The sequence below is a fragment of the Lepidochelys olivacea genome (assembly GCF_965140295.1).
Source record: "Lepidochelys olivacea isolate rLepOli2 genome assembly, chromosome: 5".
Classification (NCBI taxonomy): domain Eukaryota; kingdom Metazoa; phylum Chordata; order Testudines; family Cheloniidae; genus Lepidochelys; species Lepidochelys olivacea.
Window position 1 is genome coordinate 43,232,957 of NC_140415.1, and position 25,569 is coordinate 43,258,525.

At 42.6% G+C, this 25,569-nt stretch overlaps 1 protein-coding gene across 1 annotated transcript in view; it reads left to right on the forward strand.

Moving 5' to 3' along the window:
* The window catches only part of MAST4 (microtubule associated serine/threonine kinase family member 4), a gene marked incomplete at its 5' end in the record, with an annotated part of 455,430 nt that overhangs the window by 35,286 nt on the left and 394,575 nt on the right, over positions 1-25,569 (forward strand). The window lies entirely within an intron of this gene.

Sequence of the window (25,569 nt, forward strand, 5' to 3'; positions counted from 1 at the left end):
TTCTACCCAGAATTCAAATAGGCGGTGGAGACTGCGGGAACTGTGGGATAGCCACCCACAGTGCAACGCTCCGGAAGTCGACTGTTGCCTCGGTACTGTGGACACACTCCGCTGACTACATGCACTCCGAGCGTTTGTGTGGGAATACACACAATCGACTGTATAAAAATGCTTTCTACAAAACAGACTTCTATAAATTCGACCTAATTTCATAGTGTTGACATACCTGTATATACTAAAAACTATGTTGTATTAGGGTAACTCTTCATATATTTTTTTCACAAAGGTTATGATGACCTGAGTGACACAGGCTTTCATTAGAGACCTTACATGACCTTCTTTTTTGAACCCAAGGGATCCTTGGATCCTATGCCCTCTACCAGTTGCCATCCAGCAGTCCTTGAGTCATAGATACTATTTCTATACAAGCATCTTTCCTCAACAGACTGAAACCCTGAAGAAGGAAGGGAACATTACAAACTGTTAAACACTTGAACAGGTCTGACTGAGTATTCAGTAAATGTCATACAAAGGTTGTTTTTCCCTGATGCTAATCTTTGACTCTCAGTTGCTGAGGTATAAGACCTAATTGTAAGTCTATGGTTCATTTTTATCAGATCTATATGTAGAATCTCCGATGCGGCATAGAGATTACAGAAAAGAACTTGTCTGATACGTAATCTTATATTTCTTCACCATATTGCAACTTTAAAATAGTTTTTTAAAATATCTTATTTGACTTGTGCCTTGTTAATTCTTGCAATGGCGAATTCCACCGCTTGCTGTGATGAAGGCTGAGTTTGTTGAAGTAATGTTACACTGATAAGTAGACTCTGGGTTGTGCTTTCACCCTGTGTGGGTGAGTAGTAGACTGGCAGGAGAAGACATGAAAACTGAGAGCAGTGAAATACGCTTAAATAAGTACGCTGCTCATCACTCTCAGTGCCCTTGAATGTGTAATTTTTTATTTTTTGTTAAACTAAACTTGAATCCGATTAAAAACGCACAAGTGCAAGCAGGCCCTTAGCTTTGTGCAGCTATGCTTCATGCTTTTGTGAATCATCATCATGGTAAATCCCAAATGGTCGTGGCCTCCCTGCAAGTTGAGCGTCCCCCAGTTCAATCTCTGCCATGGTGCTCCAGGTGGTCTGATGACCAATGATGGACATAAACTGAATATACAATCACCGAAGATTTTGGTGTTCACGTGATTGCAGGCCATGTAGTGGCATCCTTTGGCATACATGTGTTGGGCTTAGTTGGTCTTCCATTCTTATAATATGTATATACTAAAAAAGCCGCCAAAACTGAACCAGTATTGATGGAGTCAGTTGCTGGGTTCAGCTTCATTTGTGTAAGCTAAAGCTAAATTCTGAGTTTTCTCTTTCTAAAATTCTAGCTGCAGGCTCTCAAACTCCTTTGAGGTTTTTTTTTTTAAGAGGCACATTGGTGTAGGATGGCGGCTACTGCTATCCCATACCTTTTTAAGACAGACTGTTAACATGGGGTAGTCATTCTATTCAGAGCCTTACAGTATAGATTACTTGAAGTAGCTGAGGTGAGAAAATGGGACCTGAAGTGTCTGTCTGTCAGCAAGTCCTGACCAACTCTTAAATTAAAATTTAGAAAGAGAAATTATTCACTTCACTCTAAATGAAATCCAGGAAATTTCAGGGCAGTCACCTAAAATAGAGGAAAGCAATGTTTTAAACAAAACTTTCTTTAAACAATAAGCTAAAGAACTTATTGCAAGCTTAAAAAATCATATAGTTGAAATAATACTTACGATTAACTTTGCCCTAGAATGATCTTACATTTGTGTATATTGAATGGGGGAGTCACCTGAAAGTTAAATTAGAGATTTAAAATCTGAAACTGGGCAGAGTTTTTTAATCTCAACATTGGCCTCAAAGTCGAAAGAAGGCTTGAGTGGTGAGGAAATGAGGCAGGAAAATGTTTTTGTTCTTGATCTGTATATTTCTTGTGCTTACTAAAGTAAAGTGTGATGGTTTATGAATCCCTTTTACAAAGTCTGTGTGTTATGTGCTTCAGCTGTCATGTCACATGTCCCTGAAGAGGTATCTGGTAAACCATGCGTTTGGAGCTCTAGGAGAGGATGGTGTTAAGCTACCTTGAGGATGTGGGAAGTCAGCACTGGTCCTGGAGGCCTAGGGGAGCTGGTCATCGAGCTCCCAATTCTGGGAATGGGTAGAAGAAAGTGTGCCAGAGAGGCTGGAGCCTGTTGAGACTCAGAGAAGCTTAAAGCACATGAGCCCAACATGATGGGACCCAAACACGGTAGCATGGTGAGTGTCTGATAGGAGAAGACTTACTAGGGATTGTGGCAAGGACTTGTTAAGTGTGGGCCAAGAGCTTGACAAAAACAATTTATTCTATATAGGAGCATAGATTTAAAATGACTTGAGATTTTATTTTTCATAATTAAGAAAATACTGGGGATTGTCTAATGGACAATTGACATAAAGTACTATTAAAGAGAAGTTCAAAAACACTGATTTTTTTTTTAAAAATGGATTAGGGCTGCCAACTTTCTAATCTTACAAAACCCAACACCCAGCCCCTTCCCTGAGGCCCCGCCCCTTCCCCTCCCACACTTGCTTCATCCCTCCGCCACTCGCTCTCCCATATCCTCACTTTCACCGGGTTGGGGTGTGAAGGGTGGGTGAGGGCTCCAGCTGTGGCTGTGGGGTGGGGCCAGGGATGAGGGGTTTTGGGTGCAGGAAGGGGCTCAGGGCTGGGGCAGGGTGTTGGGAGGGTGTGGGCTCTGGGGCAGAGGGTTGGGGTGCGGGCGGGGTATGGAGTGTGGGGTCCCAGTGGCACCTACCGCAGCTCCCTGGAAGCGTCCGCCAAGTCCCTAGGTGCATGAACAGCAAGGGAGGCTCCCGTACGCTGCCCTCATGCCCGCAGACGGCACCCCTGGATCTCCCATTGGTTGGAGTTCCAGGCCAATGGGAGCTGCAGAATTGGCACTAGGGCAGGGGCAGAGCACAGAGCCTCCCTGGCTGCCCATGCACCTGGGGGCCACAAGGACCAGGCAGCTACTTCCAGAAGCCACACTGAGCTAGGGCATGCAGGGAGACTGCCTTAGCCCCGGGCCCACACTGTGCTGGCGACCAGAGCCACCAGAGTCCCTTGTTGACCAGACTTTCCAGTCGAAAACCGGATGTCTGGCAACCCTATAGTTAGAGTGTGTGTGTGTGTGTGTGTGTAAGGACCCCAGAGCATCTTATTTCAGTCAGAACTGTGTCAAGAGAGCACTAGTCAACTCAAGCAAATGAGTCCATATATTGATCAATCTGGTAGGCCCCTCTGTTTTTGCCCCCACTTAATCATTATGGATTGATTCTTTTCCTTTTACTATCCTTCCACAGCTGCCCTTCTCTTCCCCCCCAGTTGCCTCTCTGAATCCTTTCTTAGGTTCGGTGGCTGGCAATTCTAAAACTGCGATTTGGCCTTAGTGATGAAGGGCATGAAAAATAACCAGTACAGGCTGAAGTTCCTGGATTAATTCTATGATGCATGGGCCCAGACAGTCACAGCAGTAAGAGACCCGGGGTTGCTGCTGTGTATGTGTCTCTAGTGCTTGTGATTGCCTTTATTTATTTATTTAATTCTTTGATTAAGGTGGAAAAGTGCATAGTGGAAGTGCACATATTTGTATGCCAAACTACGTAGCAATAGATTATAATTCTATGATTCCTCTTCTCAGTGGCTGTTATTGCAAATCATCTGACTTTTCGGCTGTGAGAAAATATCTTAAATGTAGAAATATTAATTTGTCCTTAAGAGTTTGCAGAAGGCTCATAATAAAGGATACAAAATTGTTTTATTTGGGAAGATGAAATCACTAAGGGATTGATCTTTTGATCAGTCAGAATGAGATTTTTCTTTATAATTAATGCCAAGGAGGCCACAATGCTCTCTCAAAACCAGCAATTTAGCTAGCATGTCTTTTATATATAAAAGGTTTTCTCCATTTTGTCTTAATTCTAAACAAGTCAAGAGGGATAGAGGTACTTGATGATGTATATGCCATGTATGATTAGATTTTAAAGATAATCGGGACTAGGGCAATGTTTTGTTTGGTATGTAGTTTTTTTAAATGTTTAATTTTATGAAATATGATTCATGCCAGAAAATGATATATTGATTCATCTATGTAGGTGTCAGTTTTAGGCGTAAAAAGGATATTTATGTAAATCCTGTAAAGGGTAACTTTTTGCAGCTGCAGGGGTAATTAAAGTAAAGACAGGATCTTTTTAAAAGTACTAGTACAACACACTTGAGAATTAAATAGAGAACTATATTTTTTTCACCCAGATCCCTACTGAACATGCAGCCCTTATAAGTTGTTGTAAGTAGAGGTTAGACTGAAAGCAGTTCACTCACAGTAAAAGTTGGTGTCAGATTATAGCTGAATATAGACCCTTTTTAAATGCCGAGTAACAGGAATTTGAAGCATTTGGTCATGTTCTGTTATCCTCAAGGGACACCCTTTTCTGCTCAGTCCTCCAAAAATTATGCTGTGGGTTACGGGAAAGAAAGACAGGAGGAGTGTTTGAAGTTGACATAATCAAAATGTCTTTCTCATGAAAGAGATTGTGCTGGAAGCACGTTTCAGAGGCTTAATCTCTGACCTTTGTCCCTTTCCCCTTAATTTTTTTTTTTTTAACCCAAAGACTCTTGAAATTTGATTAACAAGGTTGGTCTAGTCTAGTTTCTGACTGAGGTCCTGATTCTTCTCTAACTGAAGTTGTCAAGGCTGATTCCCCAGTCTGGCACTTTGAGTTCAGAAGGTGAGGACCTGCAAGAATTTTTAAAAATTAATTGCCACTCCAGGCTTGTATTAAATTGCCAAGGTTACAGCTTTTTTCTGACCTTGGCTTGGTAAACACTGCCACCACCCAAATGCAAAACCCCTTTTTGGAATCCAGGAAGGTGCAGTTGGGAATTCCTTCCTGTAGGGTACCCTCAAGGCCTATTTCCCCCCCCCCCCCCGAAGAGCTGAGAAAGAAAACAAAGGAAATTAGCTGTTGCCACCAGTTAATTAAACAACATATGCAAAAACATCTTAGGACATCAAAAATCCAATCCTGTTCTTAAAGGTAAACTTTATTAAAAACAAAAAGAAAATACATCTGGAACTTAGGCTTTTGCTAGATTTTAAAAGAGCCATTCCAAAAATTAAGCACCCAAAATAGCTTTCTTAAGGGTTCAACTTAAAGGTTACAAGCAAAAAAGGCATCTGGGGTTAGCACAGAGGAGTCCACTAGCCATAAGAAATAACCAGAAATGAACCTAATAGCATCTTTCTAAACATTCCTGATCTACTTACACATTTGGGGGTTCCAAATAAGTAGTTCTAGGTATGATATGATGATCTATGATCATACCTGGCTTAAAGCTTCTCATGGCATAACTGCTCCCTGTTCCCTTCTTTCCTGGAGAACCACAACAGAGACACAGGGGAAGATTTTTCCCCCTTTTAAAAAGTTTTAGCCTTCCAATTTCAAATGTTCCTTCAAATTTATTTTAATAAATAAATAAATAGATGGCCTGAAACAATTCTTTAAACTTTTTTTCTGCAAACTGAAATTTTGGGTTAGCCCAAAATTAATTTTTTTCAGATCTGCCAATGAACTAATAAATCGTTATTCATACTTATCACTCTGGTGCTAAGACCTTGAAAACCTTTTGACTCAAGTAGCTTTTTGCTAAATGTTCTCCTCCAGCAGAACTGTCATGGACTCACTGTATTGGTGCTACCTACTGGGGAATCTGTGATTGCTTTCTCTCATGCTAACTCTGCTGGGATTGTTGCCTTTTGCCATTGCTTTGTGTGGCTATTTGATGGATGGGCCCAGACCTACTCATCTATGTGTAGAGTGGCCTCAGGACCCTGGCTCCTTTGTTGTAGCAAGGCTGCCTGCCTAGGTTGGTATTCGCTTAACTACTTTTATATACAGTACCTTCCGCCAGGCTGCAGCACACTACCCCTCGTAGGAAGCAGAGTCTTGGTTCTCCAGGCCATCAGTCTCTGTCCTGGGCTACTATCTAGGCCCTTGGGAGGGTGTATTGCAATGGTCCAATATTGCCAGGTAGGGACCCCTTCCTGTCTTTGCCATCAATGTCTTGGCTGTCTTTATTGCTGTCTCTGCCTTTTGATTTTTGAATATCAAGGAGAAGACATCTTGTACTCAGTCATGTGCACACAGACTGAGTTGCAGGAGGGAAACGTTTGGAGGAGGCATCAGGAGCTCAGTCTTTGTCCACATGGCTAGACTAATTTCTGGGAAGTGGATTATCTGGAGACACTCAGTCAAGAAGTGTGATCAGAAAACTGAAGGCACATTCAGTGCTCCTTCTTCCAATTTCCATGCAGGTTGCTACAGAAGGTATCTCAACTGTAAAATCCATTTTCTGCCTTGTACTTTGAACTTTTAAATTCTCTCCTGAGGTTATTTAGCATTTCTGGTAGTGTTACAACAGTCTCTTTTGACAATGGACCATTCAGGGTAGTATGTTACACTTGATTGGATAAACAAATCTCTCCCTCATGCATATGAAGCAGTTGAAAAAGTTGTCACGTGCTTCATTGTCTAAACTTAAATTGTCGGCCATTAAGAGTTCACTGTATCTCTCTTGGTCAGTGTTTCATACAAAATTGTTCTTCTCTTTATTAAGATTAGGAAATAAGAGTTCAGATTTTTTTGTTCAAATAAAAAAGTAAAGGAGTACTTGTGGCACCATAGAGACTTAACCCTGGTCTACACTAGGACTTTAGGTCGAATTTAGCAGCGTTAAATCGATGTAAACCTGCACCCGTCCACACAATGAAGCCCTTTATTTCGACTTAAAGGGCTCTTAAAATCGATTTCCTTACTCCACCCCTGACAAGTGGATTAGCGCTTAAATCGACATTGCCGGCTCGAATTTGGGGTACCGTGGACACAATTCGACGGTATTGGCCTCCGGGAGCTATCCCAGAGTGCTCCATTGTGACCGCTCTGGACAGCACTCTCAACTCAGATGCACTGGCCAGGTAGACAGGAAAAGAACCGCGAACTTTTGAATCTCCTTTCCTGTTTGGCCAGCGTGGCAAGCTGCAGGTGACCATGCAGAGCTCATCAGCACAGGTGACCATGATGGAGTCCCAGAATCGCAAAAGAGCTCCAGCATGGACCGAACGGGAGGTACGGGATCTGATCACTGTTTGGGGAGAGGAATCCGTGCTATCAGAACTCCGTTCTAGTTTTCGAAATGCCAAAACCTTTGTCAAAATCTCCCAGGGCATGAAGGACAGAGGCCATAACAGGGACCCGAAGCAGTGCCGCGTGAAACTGAAGGAGCTGAGGCAAGCCTACCAGAAAACCAGAGAGGCGAACGGCCGCTCTGGGTCAGAGCCCCAAACATGCTGCTTCTATGATGAGCTGCATGCCGTTTTAGGGGGTTCAGCCACCACTACCCCAGCCGTGTTGTTTGACTCCTTCAATGGAGATGGAGGCAATACGGAAGCAGGTTTTGGGGACGAAGATGATGATGATAGCTCACGGCAAGCAAGCGGAGAAACCGTTTTTCCCGAAAGCCAGGAACTGTTTCTCACTCTGGACCTGGAGTCAGTACCCCCCGAACCCACCCAAGGCTGCCTCCTGGACCCAGCAGGCGGAGAAGGGACCTCTGGTGAGTGTACCTTTTAAAATACTATACATGGTTTAAAAGCAAGCATGTGAAAGGATTACTTTGCCCTGGCATTCGCGGTTCTCCTAGATGTACTCCTAAAGCCTTTGCAAAAGGTTTCTGGGGAGGGCAGCCTTATTGTGTCCTTAATGGTAGGACACTTTACCACTCCAGGCCATAACACGTACTCGGGAATCATTGTAGAACAAAGCATTGCAGTGTATGTTTGCTGGCATTCAAACAACATCCGTTCTTTATCTCTCTGTGTTATCCTCAGGAGAGTGAGATGTTCTCCGAGCTCATGCTGTCCTCCCACACTGACAGAGCACAGACGAATGCGTGGAGGCAAATAATGTCAGAGTGCAGGAAAGCACAAAATGACCAGGAGGAGAGGTGGCGGGCTGAAGAGAGGGCTGAAGCTCAAATGTGGCGGCAGCGTGATGAGAGGAGGCAGGATTCAATGCTGAGGCTGCTGGCGGACCAAACCAGTATGCTCCAGTGTATGGTTGAGCTGCAGCAAAGGCAGCTGGAGCACAGACTGCCACTGCAGCCCCTGAGTAACCAACCGCCCTCCTCCCCAAGTTCCATAGCCTCCACACCCAGAAGCCCAAGAACGCGGTGGGGGGGCCTCCGGCCAACCAGCCACCCCACCACAGAGGATTGTCCAAAAAAAAAAAGAAGGCTGTCATTCAATAAATTTTAAAGTTGTAAACTTTTAAAGTGCTGTGCTTAAAGTGCTGTGTGGCATTTTCCTTCCCTCCTCCACCACCCGTCCTGGGCTACCTTGGTAGTCATCCCCCTATTTGTGTGATGAATGAATAAAGAATGCATGAATGTGAAGCAACAATGACTTTATTGCCTCTGCAAGCGGTAATTGATGGGAGGAGGGGCGGGTGGTTAGCTTACAGGGAAGTAGAGTGAACCAAGGGGCGGGGGGTTTCATCAAGGAGAAACAAACAGAACTGTCACACCGTAGCCTGGCCAGTCATGAAACTGGTTTTCAAAGCTTCTCTGATGCGTACTGCGCCCTCCTGTGCTCTTCTAACCGCCCTGGTGTCTGGCTGCGCGTAACCAGCAGCCAGCGATTTGCCTCAACCTCCCACCCCGCCATAAACGTCTCCCCCTTACTCTCACAGATATTGTGGAGCACACAGCAAGCAGTAATAACAGTGGGAATATTGGTTTCGCTGAGGTCTAACCGAGTCAGTAAACTGCACCAGCGCGCCTTTAAACATCCAAATGCACATTCTACCACCATTCTGCACTTGCTCAGCCTGTAGTTGAACAGCTCCTGACTACTGTCCAGGCTGCCTGTGTACGGCTTCATGAGCCATGGCATGAAGGGGTAGGCTGGGTCCCCAAGGATACATATAGGCATTTCAACATCCCCGATGGTTATTTTCTGGTCTGGGAATAAAGTCCCTTCGTGCAGCTTTTGAAACAGACCAGAGTTCCTGAAGATGCGAGCGTCATGTACCTTTCCCGGCCATCCCACGTTGATGTTGGTGAAACGTCCCTTGTGATCCACCAGAGCTTGCAGCACTATCGAAAAGTACCCCTTGCGGTTTATGTACTCGGCGGCTTGGTGCTCCGGTGCCAAGATAGGGATATGGGTTCCCTCTATAGCCCCACCACAGTTAGGGAATCCCATTGCAGCAAAGCCATCCACTATGACCTGCACATTTCCCAGGGTCACTACCCTTGATATCAGCAGATCTTTGATTGCGTGGGCTACTTGCATCGCAGCAGCCCCCACAGTAGATTTGCCCACTCCAAATTGATTCCCGACTGACCGGTAGCTGTCTGGCTTTGCAAGCTTCCACAGGGCTATCGCCACTCGCTTCTCAACTGTGAGGGCTGCTCTCATCTTGGTATTCATGCGCTTCAGGGCAGGGGAAAGCAAGTCACAAAGTTCCATGAAAGTGCCCTTACGCATGCGAAAGTTTCGCAGCCACTGGGAATCGTCCCAGACCCGCAACACTATGCGGTCCCACCAGTCTGTGCTTGTTTCCCGAGCCCAGAATCGGCGTTCCACAGCATGAACCTGCCCCATTAGCACCATGATGCATGCATTGGCAGGCCCCAGGCTTTCAGAGAAATCTGTGTCCATGTTCTGATCACTCACGTGACCGCGCTGACGTCGCCTCCTCGCCCGGTATCGCTTTGCCAGGCTCCGGTGCTGCATATACTGGTGGATAATGCGTGTGGTGTTTAATGTGCTCCTAATTGCCAAAGTGAGCTGAGCGGCCTCCATGCTTGCCTTGGTATGGCGTCCGCACAGGAAAAATGGCGCGGAACGATTGTCTGCCGTTGCTCTGACGGAGGGAGGGGCGACTGACGACACGGCTTACAGGGTTGGATTCAGGGAGCTAAAATCAACAAAGGGGGTGTCTTTACATCAAGGAGTATTTCAGGCAGGACTTCACGGAGGGTTCCAAAAAAATGGTGCACCTAAGTTATTGTTCTTATTGGAACAAGGAGGTTAGCCTGGCCTCTGATTGATACATGGCTAGATTTACCTCGCTGCACCTTCTCTGTAGTGACTGCAGGGTGACCTAGAGGAATGAGTCCCCTAGACAGGGGAGGGGCGGAAGCAAATGAGTACAGAACAAATCTGGTCTATTTCTTGATTTGATCCACTCCATCTATCTTTTACATCTTTGGTTGGCAGCAGACGGTGCAGAAGGACTGCATGCCATCCACATCTCATGGCTGCTCGGCAGAAGATGGTACAGTACGACTGCTAGCCATCCTCATCTCTTGCCTGCCTGGCAGAAGATGGTACAGTACGACTGCTAGCAATCCGTATAGCCTGCCTGCTCACCATAAGACGGTTCAATAGGACTGACTGCAGGACTAAAGAGAATGACCTGGTCAAGTCACTTCAAATTTAGTCCCTGCGCCCATGTCTGCCCAGGCGCTCCTGGCCGATGTGTCCAGGAGCACCTCGGACATGACGATGACGGCTACTAGTCGTACTGTACCGTCTGCTGCCACAAGGCAAGGGGTTGCTGCTACTGTGTAGCAAAGCCATACCGCGTCTGCCAGCACCCAGGAGACATAGGGTGACGGTTACCTGAGCGGGCTCCATGCTTGCCGTGGTATGGCGTCTGCACAGGTAACTGAGGAAAAAAGGCGCGAAACGATTGTCTGCCCTTGCTTTCACAGAGGGAGGGAGGGAACGGGGGCCTGATGATATGTACCCAGAACCACTCGCGACAATGTTTTAGCCCCATCAGGCATTGGGATCTCAACCCAGAATTCCAATGGGCAGTGGAGACTGCGGGAACTGTGGGATAGCTACCCACAGTGCAACGCTCTGGAATTCGACTCTAGCCTCGGTACTGTGGAAGCCCTCCGCTGAATTAATGCACTTAGTGCACTTAAAGATTTTCTGTGGGGACACACACACTCGAATATATAAAACCGATTTCTAAAAAAACGACTTCTATAAATTCGACCTTATTCCATAGTGTAGACATACCCTAACAAATTTATTTGAGCATAAGCTTTCGTGAGCTGCAGCTCACTAAGCTTATGCTCAAATAAATTTGTTAGTCTCTAAGGTGCCACAAGTACTCCTTTTCTTTTTGTGGATACAGACTAACACGGCTGCTACTCTGAAACCTGTCAAATAAGAGTGTCATTCAAGTGTTAACACCTATGTAACATTACCTTCTGTTTCAGTTTTGATCCTTGGTCTTGTCTGTGTACTTGATTGCTTACATATTCTACTGTCTGAGTGGGATTAAAGACAACCATGTCAACTGGACAAAAGTGTAATTCTTGAAACAGGGGTGCAGAAGATCCTTCTTTGAATATTTGTACACATTTTAGCACAAATGATGTTGTTAGATCTGTAGTAGACCTGCTCCGGACTTATCTGTGTCGTATTTCCACCCTCAAGCATTTAAAAATTACGGGTCAGGTCCCAAAATCATGAGATGAGATTTAAAAGCATAAATTTGGGTTTCTTTGTCTTGGTCTTCCAGGTTCTGAGCCATTAGGGTGCACTCACTTAAGGTTTTTTCTTCAACCATCAAGGCTAGAAACTTTTTATTTTAAACGGAGGCTGAGATTCTCCTGCAGTCTGTTGATTAGCAATTTGGGCTTTAGGATAAATACTAAATACCATGAGACTCATGATAGTCGCAAGAGCTGGCAATGCTGCTAACTACAGACACAAGGTCATACCAATGAAGAAATTAATATTTGCCTTGAAGGTGGAAACTAGAAAGAGCACTTCAAACATCTTAAAAATGATTGGTGTAAGAGGTATATAAATAGTCCTCACAATAATTGTGCTTTGTGTGTGTGTACGTAGAAATAGCTCTGTAAGATTCATGCTGTTAGCACACTCAGTCCTGTGTATTAATAATCCTATTATTTTATGTTCTCAGAATATTTCCAGTTGATTCTTGCCAGTTTCACTGCCAGCGTGGCAGTATTTTTAAGGCATAGAATAGTTGCACGGTGTATGAAGAACCGCCTGGCTCAGTACTGTAATTCTGTACCTGTTTTTTCGCCTGTGGAAGCAGCAGCACAAATTGTTGTGGAGAGTCCCTCTAAAATCTTTGTGTAACAGTGCAGAGCAGATGAGAATAACGGTATTGCTATCCCCAAGCTAGTTTCTGTAGCGCCTCAGAGAAAACCTTCCAGTGGAACTCACAAGTAGATAGTAGCATAAGAGAGACCTGGGGGAGGAATTCTACAGATTCTCTTGAAAAATACTTGCTTCTTACCTTGCAGCTACATTAGAAGCCTTTTCTCTTTCTATTTTATATCCTGTTTTTGAGGATTACTAGTTAACACACACAATGTAGTTACCAATTAAAGTGAAATTGAATTTGAAGTAGCAGTAAGTTCAATTAAATATATTTGGGAATCACTTATTTCTTCAATTGCCCAGGAAGGAGGTTTAATTATTTAAAAATGGTAATTTCTTCTGGATACATTTTTTTACTTTGCAGGAGCGAAAAGAAAAAGAGCCAAACACTAATTACCATGACTAAGGAATTAAATATTTTTAACCTCTGAAATTGTGTTTTCTGTTTAAAAAACAAACAAACTGTTGACAATGAAATAAATATACATCTAGGCTGGATGGAGTGCATGTTTAATGCCAAAAAAAAAAAAAAGACAGGCAATATAACATTTTTAAGATCATGACCTTTAAAATGAATATGCAAATATAAAATGGCAGTACAATTAGACTGACTGTCTAAAACTGAAAATTTAAGACTAATTGGAAGGGAAGGATTTATCTAATTTTGGTTACAAAGAATAAATAGACTTTTGAAGTCTCTTCGTATAGGAGTTTGGTTATTGCCATAGCAAAAACAGTGGCAAACTATCCAGTTTTATCAATTATATGAAAAGAGTGCAAAAAAGTTTCTTCGCTATATGGTACATGTGTTCTATTTGGTACTGAATGTGACTAAGAACTCAAATCTATAGAAATACATGAATGTGTGCAGTAATATGCTGTATTAGGCATGATTTGACTAGTTTGCTGTGACTAATCAAAATATGTTTATCAAATATAAACTTGGAGGGTTTTCTTGTTTGGTGAAATGATATAACATATCCTGATTTCATCTATGTGCATAGTTTAATCTATGAACTGCTCTTGGTTTACTATTTATAGTGCAACTCTTTTACCTTGAATAGACCTACACTATGTCAAAAGTGAACTAAATAATGTGCAAGGAAGCGATATAACTGTCTTGCTTTTAAAAGACAATTTGAGTAACTTGTTACCCTTATATGACTTGGACATCACTTAGTTGGCAATGTTAATGGAGTACAGAGATATCATAGTTAAATTACACAGAGAACCGTTCTATGGTTCTTATTGGGACGTTCAGTAGTATAGAGATGAATGCACAGTACTTTTTTATTGACTTTGGGAGCAAGAGTAGCTAGGCAAGATGCCCAGAGCAGTTGTTTCAGTTCTGTCAGATGATGTTTATAGTGAGGCTTTCGTTTTCTGGCCAGGTTGTTTATCGTAATATATTGCACTAATTTGATGGAAGTTGTTGGATGATTAGGTCAACAGTAGTATATATTAAACTTTTCAGTGTACTGTATGGGAGCCTATAATGTTGTGTAACACTACTGGCAGAGTGCCGAAGATGACTTTAATAAGGGTACTCCTTTTGTGATATGAAAATGGGGCAGATTAGGGGATAACAGCTTATAGCATCAACTTCTATAGTAATATTTTTTTCAGTTTGGAGTACTTAAACTTTCGAATGCACAACAGTAATTGGATACGGTTCAGTTAGTGTAACCTAGGACAGAGTGCCTATGGCAGCAACTGTATAGAAAGCATAATAGAGTTCAGGTTGCCTGAAACCTCTGCTTTGCCAGGAGGTGCCCACTGCTTCAGTGGTGGCTGGGTGTGAAGGCCAGCCAAAGATGAGTGACATGCACTGATTTCCCACATCTGTCAGATCCAACAGAGTCCTGATGGGCAAGTTTAAAGCTGCCCTTACTTAGCAGATATGCTTGATGGACAGAGGTGGTGCAAGTACTGCTTTGACCTCTCCCTGGAGTGAATCGCTGAGGTTACTGTGGTCCTTGTTTGGCACAGAAGGGTGCAATTTTCGCTCCTCCGTGCCAGGAGGGTGTGTGACTTGAGCCTAGTGTATTCAAGTCTGTTTTGCCTGAACATTGAGATTACTCTTTTTAGGGGTGCTCACTTCAACTAGAATACGTTGAAGAATAGATAGCTTTGCTAGGGGGCTGGTGGATAAAGATCTATGTTCTGATTATTGATGTTTTGTTTCAAATTGAAAATTCTAATGACCCATGAAAGCCACAAAGTTGCACCAAAATCTACTGTGTCTGAATGTGTAGTTTATAGCTTTTTTCCATTTTAAAGTTAGAGGTGGAGTTCCACTCATCTTGCGTGTAGCTTGTATATATCTTTAAGGGCTTGTGTGTTTGAAATGCTACAGCTACAGTTTCCATTACAACCCCTTGTTCTCTCTCTCAACTTTCTGTAACATCCCCTTTGAACCTAACTTTCCATGATCTTTGCCCATTTCCTTTTCTTCTAATTACAGAAGAGTGGGGAAATATAAAACACAAGTTGGCATAAACCCGATTCTCACTGAGAACTAGTGCCCTTGCCTTTGCCTTGTGTGAGGAGAAAAATTGGTTTTGATGTTAGGTATGGCTGTTTGGAAAAATACTACTTTCTGTGGTGATGTGTTCAGCAGTTGTGATGCTTACTGCTCCTAGTGTTTATCATTTTCATTGTCTGTGAGCAGCATGTTTTACATCTATGAACACAAAAAGAAAAGGAGGACTTGTGGCACCTTAGAGACTAACCAATTTATTTGAGCATAAGCTTTCGTGAGCTACAGCTCACTTCATCGGATGCATCTGTAGCTGTAGCTCACGAAAGCTCATGCTCAAATAAATTGGTTTGTCTCTAAGGTGCCACAAGTCCTCCTTTTCTTTTTGCGAATACAGACTAACACGGCTCTTACTCTGAAATCTGTCAACACAGGAGCACTTTCAGTAACATTCTGGATGTCCTCAAAGAAATGAGCCAGGGTTGCCCTTAGTCTTATTTAAATGACTTCTGCACCTCCTCAGGGCTGGGATGTGGGTGACACGCATAATTTTGGTTTGTAACTGTCTGTCTGGGATTCTTGTCATAGTATTTCATTTGTCCTAGTTTCCTGTTACAGCTCTTCTGTAGATACGTCAGTGCTAAGTGTCACTGGACCAGGAAGCTTGTCAGATCTTGGCACTAAGATTTTTTTTTTGTCGTCTTGACTGTGAGTCTCTGAATTGGTGATGCTGATTGTGAGGTGTGTTACAATATTCTAACAATGCTAATATGGATGCCTTGCTCTGCAGGGCTTTTTAAATCTAAATTGTTTTGCTATTTGTACTGACTTTCTATTCACACATTTGATTCTGAATAGTAAGCACTTGACATGGTGTGCTTGAATTCCTATCAGAGAATTGCTGAAATTAACCACTTGTGAATTGTGGCTTATTATCTACTATTAATTTAACTGGAACCCAGTTGTGAGCAAACTGCAATTTACAATGTATTATGACACTATTATTTGTTATATTGCACAACAGTGTAAAATCGAGGGAATTTGAGTAGTTGTCCACTAACAAATAATTTTGTGTTTGAATTCAAATAGATCTGCACCTACCTTGGACCAAGTGTAATCAGGAATTTTATAAGGTTTAAATGACGCTCTTACATTGTCTCCAGTATTTCCTGCAGGTTGCACCCTTGGAAACAATATATTTGCTGGCAATCTGCATGTCTGCTTGAAATAAGATCTCTCAGGCTCTGTTCTTAAACTTCTCAATACTCAGACTTTAAGGTCAGAAGGGACCATCATGATCATTTAGTCTGACCTCCTGCACATTGCAGGCCACAGAACCTCACCCACCCCCTCCTGAAATAGACGTCAAACCTCTGGTTGAGTTATTGTAGTCCTCAAATCATGGTTTAAAGACTTCAAGTTACAGATAATTCACCATTTACACCTCTCCAGGATCTCTGCCAATCTGACTGGGGAAAATTCCTTCCTGACCGTAAATATAGTGATCAGTTAGACCCTGAGCATATGGGTAAGACCCTCCAGGCAGATGCTTGGGAAAGAATTCCCTGTATTAACTCGGTGGCACTCCCCATCTAGTGTCCTGTTTACAGCTCTTGAGGATTTTTGCTACTGCAGTTGCTGATGGGCCACACGCCACTGTCAGCAGTCCCATCATAACATCCTCTTCGTAAACTTATCAAGATCAGTCTTGAAGCCAGGTTTTTTGCCCCCATTGCTCCCCTTGGAAGGCTGTTCCAGAACTTCACTCCTCTGATGGTTAGAAATCTTCACCTAATTTCCAGCCTAAACTTGTTGATGGCCAGTTTATACCCATTTGTTTTTGTGTCCACATTGATGCTTAACTTAAATAACTCCTCTCTCTCCCTTGTATTTATCCATCTGATGTATTTATGGAGAGCAATCATATCTCCCCTCACTCTTCATTAGCTTAAGCTAAACCAGCCAAGCTCCTTGAGTCTCCGAGGTAGGTTTTCCATTCCTCTGATCGTCCTAGTAGCCCTTTTCTGCACCTGTTCCAGTTGTAAATTCATCTTTCTTAAACAAGAATTGCACACAGTATTCCAGATGAGGTCTCACAGTGTCGTGTATAATGGTACTAATTCTTCCCTGTCTCTACTGGAGATATTTCGCCTGATTCATCCTGGGACTACATTAGATTTTTTTCACAATTGCATCACATTGACTGCTCAGTCATTCTGTGATCAACCAGTTCACCCAGGTCTCTTTCCTCCTCTGTCACTCCCAATTTAAAAATCCCCAGCTTGTAGCAAAAGTTCTTGTTGTTAGTCCCTAAATGTATGACTTTGCACTGTTAAATTTAATCCCATTTCTATTACTCCATTTTACAAGGTCATCCAGATCATGCATGATATTCTGGTCCTCCTCCGTATTGAATATACCTCCCAACTTTGTGTTATCCACAAATTTTATTAGTGCGCATTCAATTTTTGTGCCAAGGTTAGTAATAAAAATGTCAAATAAGGTTGGTCCCAAAATCAATCCCAGAGGAACTCCCGTAGTAACCTCCCTCCAGCCTGACAGTTCACCTTTCTGTATGACCCGTTGTTGTCCCCCCTTTAACCAGTTCCTTATCCACCTTTCAATTCTCATATTAATCCCATCTTCTCCGAAAAGACTAATAATTTTCAGTGTGGAACTGTATCAAATGACTTACTGAATTTCAGGTAGATTAGATCAACTGCATTTCCTTTGTCTAAAAAATCAGTTATCCTCTCAAAGGAGATCAGGTTGGACTGGCACAATCTACCTTTTGTAAAGCCATATTGTATTTTTCCCAATTACTGTTCACCTCTGTCCTTAGCTACTTTCTCTTTCAAAATTTGTTTCAAGACTTTACATACAATTAAAGTCAAACTAACTGGTCTGTAGTTTCCTGGATCACTTTTCCCGCTCTCTTAAAAATACGAACTATATTAGCAATTCTCCAGTCATAGTGTACAAACCCTGAGTTTACAGATTGATTGATTAAAAATCCTTGCTACTGGGCTTGCAATTTCAGGTACCAGTTCCTTTAATATTCTTGGATTTACATTATCCAGGTCCCCCAAATTTTAATTCCATTAAACTTTTTGCAGATCTGTTTTTGTTTATCCTTACTTTTAGTTCAAACTGAATTAGCTCAAGATCACTTGGACCAAGGTTCTCCTCTACAACCAGTTCTTCTACGAGGTCCTTTCTATGCACCAATACCAAATCTAAAATGGTATCACCTCTTTGTTGGTTCAGCAGCTATTTGTTGAAGAAATCTGTCAGCTATCACAGCCACAAAAATCTTGGCCCCTACTATTAGTAGCACTTCTCATCCAATCTATATGTGGAAAGTTAGTCTCCCATAATCACACAATTCCCAGTAGTATTTATTTCATTAAAACATTAAAGAGGTGTCTATCCGTATGCAAATTGAGTGCTTGTGGTCTGTAGCATACCCCAGGCACTATATCGGAGAGCCTCTGGTAGCTTTCTTTCCGAAAGTGATTTTGGCGCAGAAACTCTGTCTTATCCATTCCATCCCTTCTAATTTTTGTACAGTCTACTTCATCATTATTTACAGTCCAGTGAGCATGGTGAATTATAGGGTGCTAGTATAACATGATGTCCTTTGCGCAAACTCCTTTCAACAATTTTATCTCAATAGTCCCAGTAAGATGTTAAGTTTGAAGATTTCTGGGCTTTTCTGTTTAGCCATCTACTTAGAATTATTTTTCAGTTGTAAGTTTGCGTCATCTTGTTTCTCATTTGAGCATCTCTGGTCTTTCTATCAGAGTTAGTATTGCAGTCATATTTCCTTCAAATGTCTCTTTCTGCAGCCCCTTGCTTTCACTACATGCAGACACTCTTTTAAATGAATGTTGGCTGTAAGAAGCTCTTCACCAAGATGACATTTCACATTTAATGAGTACTTCTGCAATTTCACTGTCACTTTCTGGAGACAAGGCAATCCTTTGAAGAATACTTTTTGTAATGTGGCTTTTGTGGTGTTTCTCTACACTGGTAAATGGCTATCTATAAACATAATGAAACTACTCATGACCACAAACAATTGCTGGCATTTTTTCAGTTTTGGCCCTTGAATATATTTAATATAGTACTTTTAAACATGCCAGAATTTCACTTCAAAACCACGTCTGCTAAGTTTCTCAAGTTGCCTTTTTTAGTCTTTGTGCAGGACAGCTTGCAATATGTGTTCAGAACTCAGCCAAAAATGTAACACTGAAAACTCTTTCTTCTCCTGTACAGATAACTGATTGATTGGGTTTTCTGAAACTTTCCGAAGTCTCAATTTTGTGCTGAGGTCACCTGAAAAACTTAAAAAGAAACAAAACAACCCCCCTCAAAAATTACTTTCCACCTAATAGTTATTAGAGGACTGATAATCAAGGTTTCCATAAAATGTGCTATTTAACCTGAATGCTAATGTCACACCCACAATATGTATTATAAATGTGCCTATCTTCTGGTGTGCATGCCATGATTTGTTGATCGGATAGATATCTGAACAGTTTGTACAGAGAGCTAGCAAATTCATGTCTTTCTCATGTAGCTTTGATCAAGTTACACCCGTTATGAGATGTGTTTTAGCAGCTTCAATATGCATGAATTACACGATGATACATTTCCTTTTGTGTAGAGCCAGTTTATTTGAATGCGTCAGGCTATCAAGTGTGGGCTTGGTGTATCAGACTGAGAACATTAGATTGGGTCTTCGGTGCACAAAATGTTGGGAACAACGATAAGTGGTTTAAGTCAATCTTAAACAGTGTTTTACTGGTGGGTGATGCCATCCTTCATATAGATCCGGATATTCATATGCAGTATCTACTTACATATTGAACACATTTTAAGTGTATTAATTTAATTAAATAACAAGAGTTGGTGCATAATTAAAAAAAATAGAATTAAAAGGTGGGAATTAATTCATTTCCTCTCTCCTCCTTGCCCCCCAAAAAACAACCCAAACATAGGTTGATAAAGTTCTTACTTAATACACTGAATTTCTGAGAACTAAAAGTGGAGAAATTCAAATCTGTGTGATCAATGAACCTTATTAAATTAGCACTGTCAAATTGAAATTCTGCATTTCGCCCTGAAAATTGTCTGGCATCTATCGTTAAAAGTAACATCTAAGCTGAGTATAATAATGTGCATTATATAATGCTTCATGTATAACTGGTTTTTGTTTTAAGTATACAGCTGGACAGTTTGTCTGTTACTGGAAAAAAAAAACAAACCCCAATCCATTATGAATGCAGAAGTTGTGCCAGTTATCTGAAGATCTGATATTGCTCTAATTTAGTTAAACCCATTCAACTTTTTGTGTAGGGAGATTTCAGCCATTATTGTGTGGTTGTGCTAGCTGAAGTTAGAGTAACTCTTAATAAAACTCACTTCTATAGTTCTACCTCCCACCCAATCCTTTCCAGTCATTTTTACACACTTTCCAGGCCAATTCTTGAGGTGCAGAGATAAAAAACAAGCTCTTTTATGTAAAATGTTACTAGTGGTACACAATGTATATTAAGTAAAGCACTGTGGATGTTACTGGTTACTGTGTGACCTTGGGAATTAACTTCAGTACCTTTTTTTTAGTTTTCCTGCCAGTAGAATGTGGGAAAAAAAATGACCAAAACTTGACTACCACATAAGGGTGCTATGATGCTGACGGAGAGTGCACCAATCTCACACTGGTGAGGCAAGGGTTAAAGATCTGCTGGGCCTAAGAGGCCACGCCCCCATGCCTCTACTGGGTGTGCTCCCAATGGAGGGAGCATTTGAAAAAGAGCGACTCAGCTCAATATGGCTGACAGCAGTCAGGTATTGCAGCCTCCTGCCAGGAAGCCACCAGGATACCAAGCTGCTGGGATCAAGCCTCATAGCCAAGCGTATGGAAGCCTATTGACCACAGGAACTGAAGATGATGGCTCACTATTGCTGACTCATGAGATGGATTAGTGGGAAACACAAGAGGGACCCCAAGTCCAGCCCAAATTGGTGCCAGAGGGACTGGAACAAGGGTAGGAAGTGAGTCAGGGAGTGCACTTAGGGGTACAAGGGCTACTGCTTCGAAGGGCCCTGGGTCAGAACATGGTGGAGTGGGGTGGGCCTGGATTTCCCTACTCCCTCCCACTCGCCAGGGAGTGATACTATCTTGAGCTATTGTCACCAGGCAGGGCAGCCTTTGGATTCTCACCAGTGGGCGACATTACCCTGAGCTGGGAAACCTGCCAGGGAAACTGAAGCTTGGACTCTGCTCAATAGGTGTTATGCCTCCGAGTATCGCTGTTAGGCGCTACTACTGTCCCAGAACACGCAGCCAACCCCCCTACAGATGCTTAATTCATTAATATTTGTAGTGCTTTAAAATCCTCTGGCCTTATGTAAACAAAAATTTGCACTGATTTTAACTAAATCTGAACAGTCACTTTGTTTGAATGCTTTCCTGAAATCAGTTTTGACTGCTTTATATTGATTTAATTAAAAGTCAGTTCCTTACTGACTTGGTTAAATTGGTGCAGCTTCAGTGTCTAGACAAGGCTTTGGAATTATAGAGACTGATTATTTTGTGCAAAATGTTCAGATCTTGTAGCTAAGAAACAGGAATAACTTGTTAGATTACAAACAGTGAGAGCATGTAGCTTTTTTTAAAATTACAAGTTAATTTTGAGATAAGACTTTAAATCGGGAGCTAGGTGGCACATTGCTAGCCTTTTACTGTGGGGGAAATGGGTTGAAGCCTTGATCAAGAGCTTCAAAAATCATTTATATTTGTGATCTGATTCTAGTTCCTAGTCACTATATTTCCATATTAAAACACGATCACTATCACAACAATTTAATGTGATTGCTAGACCTGAGCAGAGGGTAAGTGTCTTTCATGTCATGGCTGAGGTACGTTGGTAGAGCTGTGAAAGTAAGCTTGTGTGTATGTGTAGCATCTTCTCCCTACCCCAGTCACTATGCCAGGTTCTAGTCAGAATACCCAGTTCATACCCAAACCTTTGTTTCTTAAAATATAGCAATCTTTTATATTTTAATTCTGAAAAATGGACTTAGTTACTGTTTCCTTCTTACATTTCACTAGAGATGCTGCTTATAATGTCTCTCAATGGTAAATGTGTATAATGCGTTTGTTCAGTATCCTTATTCTAAAATACTCTAATACTTCCGTTTTGTAGCTTGTAAAAACTAACTAAAGAATATTTTCATTAGGTTTACAGAAACATGCGTGACAATACTGTGATTAGTCACTTTGGGGAAAATATATTTTAAGTGTAAGCTTTTTTCAGCCCAGACGTAAAAGGTCGTGGCCTCAAAGCCAGTTTCAGTTTTTTGTTTTTGTTTTGTTTTTATAAAAATACCAATTAATGTGGTAAATATTTTCACTTCAGGTGTTCAACTGGAGGTTTTAATCCACCCCCCCGCCCGCCCATGAGGCAGGTACTGACACTGCTGTTCAGTTAATATAAAGGGTAGAAGCTGTTGGAAATGCAGTAATAGGTTGACAGGAAATTTTTTGTGCTAGGACTCTAGCATTAGACATGCATGCTCTACCTCCTCCCATAAGAAACCAGTTATTGGGGAGAAGCACCACCAGAGGCTTACCTAGCTGTTGTGGATGGATAGGAGGTATCATCTGCACAGTCTGGGACTGTACTTTTCACTTTTTTTTTTTTTTTTGGCTACAGTTCACTTTATTTTAATGTGAAAGTCCAGAAACGCTCACATGTTTTCTTATTCTCCAATATATTCACATTTTTTACTATGAATTGAGAAACTTGTCACATCTAGTGGCTTTTGAATAGTTTTGTTTTTTTTCTATTCCTTTTCACTGATTTTGCAAAGGGAACCAACCTGTTAATATTATTAACAGTTTAAGTGCTGATAGTATGCTTGGTGCTTCACAAAACACTCAGATGCTCTAGTATTAACATGGTTTGGGATGAACTGCAGGAGAAGTTATATTTTTTACTAGAAAAATATTGGTGAGAAATGAAATTCTTCTTCGAGTGCTGTCCCTGTGGGTGCTCCACTTTAGGTGTTCACGTGACCCTGCGCTCATAATTGGATATTTGTGGTAGCTGTGCCTGGTTGGGTCGCACATGCGCGGTCCCCATCTTGCACTGCTTCAGGTGGTTAACTGGCACTGGGCAACGAACCCCCTCAGTTCCTTCTCTACTGCCTTTGGCTTTGAGTTGGAGCAGTTAGCAGCGCCTTGCTACTTAGCTCTTTCTGGCCTATTTACTACCATTATTTAGTTAGGATAGTTAGCTGGTTAGTTTAGCAAGAGCTAAGGACTCTAAAAGAGCCAGCTCGGTCACAGGCATGAAGGGGAAATCAAAACCCCATGCCTTGGCACTGATGCAGCTGAAGCTGTGATCAGCACACAGCAGCGTGGCACGGTTGCAGACTTTGGCTCATTTTTCCACCTCCACTACACACCCAGCCCATGGTACCGACACATATACCATGGCTCCAAGCACCAATCACCATGCAGCTGCTGGTGCAGACCACACAGACACCACAGTACTTCCTACGGCACAAAGATCTCTTAGTTCAATCTACACCTGATTCTCCCATTCTCAGCACTGCTGCGACTCTGGTGCGTTCAGTACGGAGTCTCCTTGCGACTCCACTGCTCTGTGCTCCACCCCTTTTGAGCAATGAGGAGGAGGATAAAGAAGGGCAAATAGACTCTCCTCCAGAATCTCCTGCCCACCATGAGCCGCCCAACCGGGACCCTCTCAGGGGACATATTATACTGGTCCCAGACATCCACAGTGGTACAGCCAACCCTGGATCCCAACCATGCCCTTTTCACTCCAGTGGGCATACTGGAATCGGTGAGCAAGGTACCCCACACAACAGGGACTGACGACAACATTCAGACTAAGCACATAGCAATCGCCTACACCTTCGGTATCTGGACCCTCGGAACCGGCAGGGGAAGGAGATGAAGAGGAGGAAGAACCCTCAGACTAAGAAGGGGCACCACCTACCCACCTGTCATCAGCCTCCTGGATGATACCATCATGCCCCATCCCCCTAATATGGGGGATGATTTCAAACAATTCCAGGACCTATTTGAAAGGATAGCAAGTTCTCTGGACATCTCTCTGGAAGAGGTCCAAGTGACACAACACAAACTAGTGGATATTTTGAATACATCCTCTTCTTCCAAAATCGCTTTACCTATGAACAATGTGATAATAGAACCTGTCAAGAGCATTTGGCAGACCCCTGCAACTGCTCCTGCAAGAGTTCTGACAAAAAATATGATGTGCCAGCGAAGGGCACAGAGTTGTTCTTCTCTCATCCAGTACCTAATTCACTGGTGGTCGATGCAGTCCATGAATGTGGCAGACAACAGCAGCCCAAGAACACACCTTATGATAAGGACTGAAAAAGGCTTGAACTTTTCGGCTGCAAGGCTTTATTTTTCAGCTACATTATATTTCTGGATAGCCAATTATGAGGCTTTGCTGGCAAAGTATGATTACTACAACTGCACAGTTTTCTGAATTTATTGACTTTATTGCTGAAGATTAAAAAAAAACAATTTACAGCACTTTTATCTAGAACAGCCTTGCAAGCTCCACTGGACTCTACGGACACAGCTGCAAGATCAGTGGCGACCACTGTGGTGGTGATAAGAGCCTCCTGGCTCCATCGCTCCGGCTTCCCTAGGGAAGTGCAATCCACAGTGGAAGACTTACCGTTTGAAGGGCCCAAACTCTTTGCCGCAAAGACCAATGACTCTTTCCATATGCTTAAAGATTCATGGGTGACACTCCAATCCCTGGGGATTTATATGCCTAGACCCAGGAAAAGGCAGAGGAGTTACTATGCCCCTTGATGCACACTCCATATTCATAGCAATGGCAGTATGAGTCACAGGGTCGCAAACAGGGAGACCATCGAGGAGACAGTCTACTCCTCCAGCACCTGTATTGCAGCCATTGCCATCCAGGCAACAAATTTGAAGCCTTGTTCGACAGCCAGAGAACCCCATGTTTTCTGTGCTGAAAACTCCTCTCTCCCAACCATCGGAGATTGCCTAGTTTGATCCAATCTGGAATACCATCACATCTGACAGTTGGGTTCTAGAAATCATACAGTCTGGTTACTCCATCCCCTTTCTTTTCAAACCCCCAACCCAACCTCCCCGTCGTTCTTCAGGGACACCTCTCATGTGCATCTACGGTGTCAAGTGGTAATCCACCTCATACATCTAGGAGCAGTTGAACCTGTTCCAACAAGACACAGGGAGGAAATTTTATTCCCACTGTTTTCTCACAATGAAAAAGTTGGATGACCCATACGCGATCTACGGTGACTCAACAAGTTCATGAAGATGCAGTGCTTCAAAATGGTTACACTAGGCACCATAAATCCAGCATTAGAAAGAGGGGTTGGGTCTTGGCCCTCAACCTCCAGGACGCGTATTTTCATCTGATTCATCCCTCTCATCTGAGATTTCTCAGATTTTATGATAGGACAGGACCATTTCCAATACAGGGGCCTCCCTTTTTGGTCTATCCACTGCAGAAATGGAATCATGATATTCCTGTACTTGGGTGACTGCCTATTGAAAGCACGAACATGGCAAACAGAGGTACAAGCCACCAAACAAACGGTGGCCCTTTTCATGAGATTAAGCCTCCAAGTAAATGCACAAAAGTCCACTCTAACACCAGTGCAAGAGCTGAAGTTCATTGGAGCCCATCTCAATTCTCCCGAGGCCACAGCC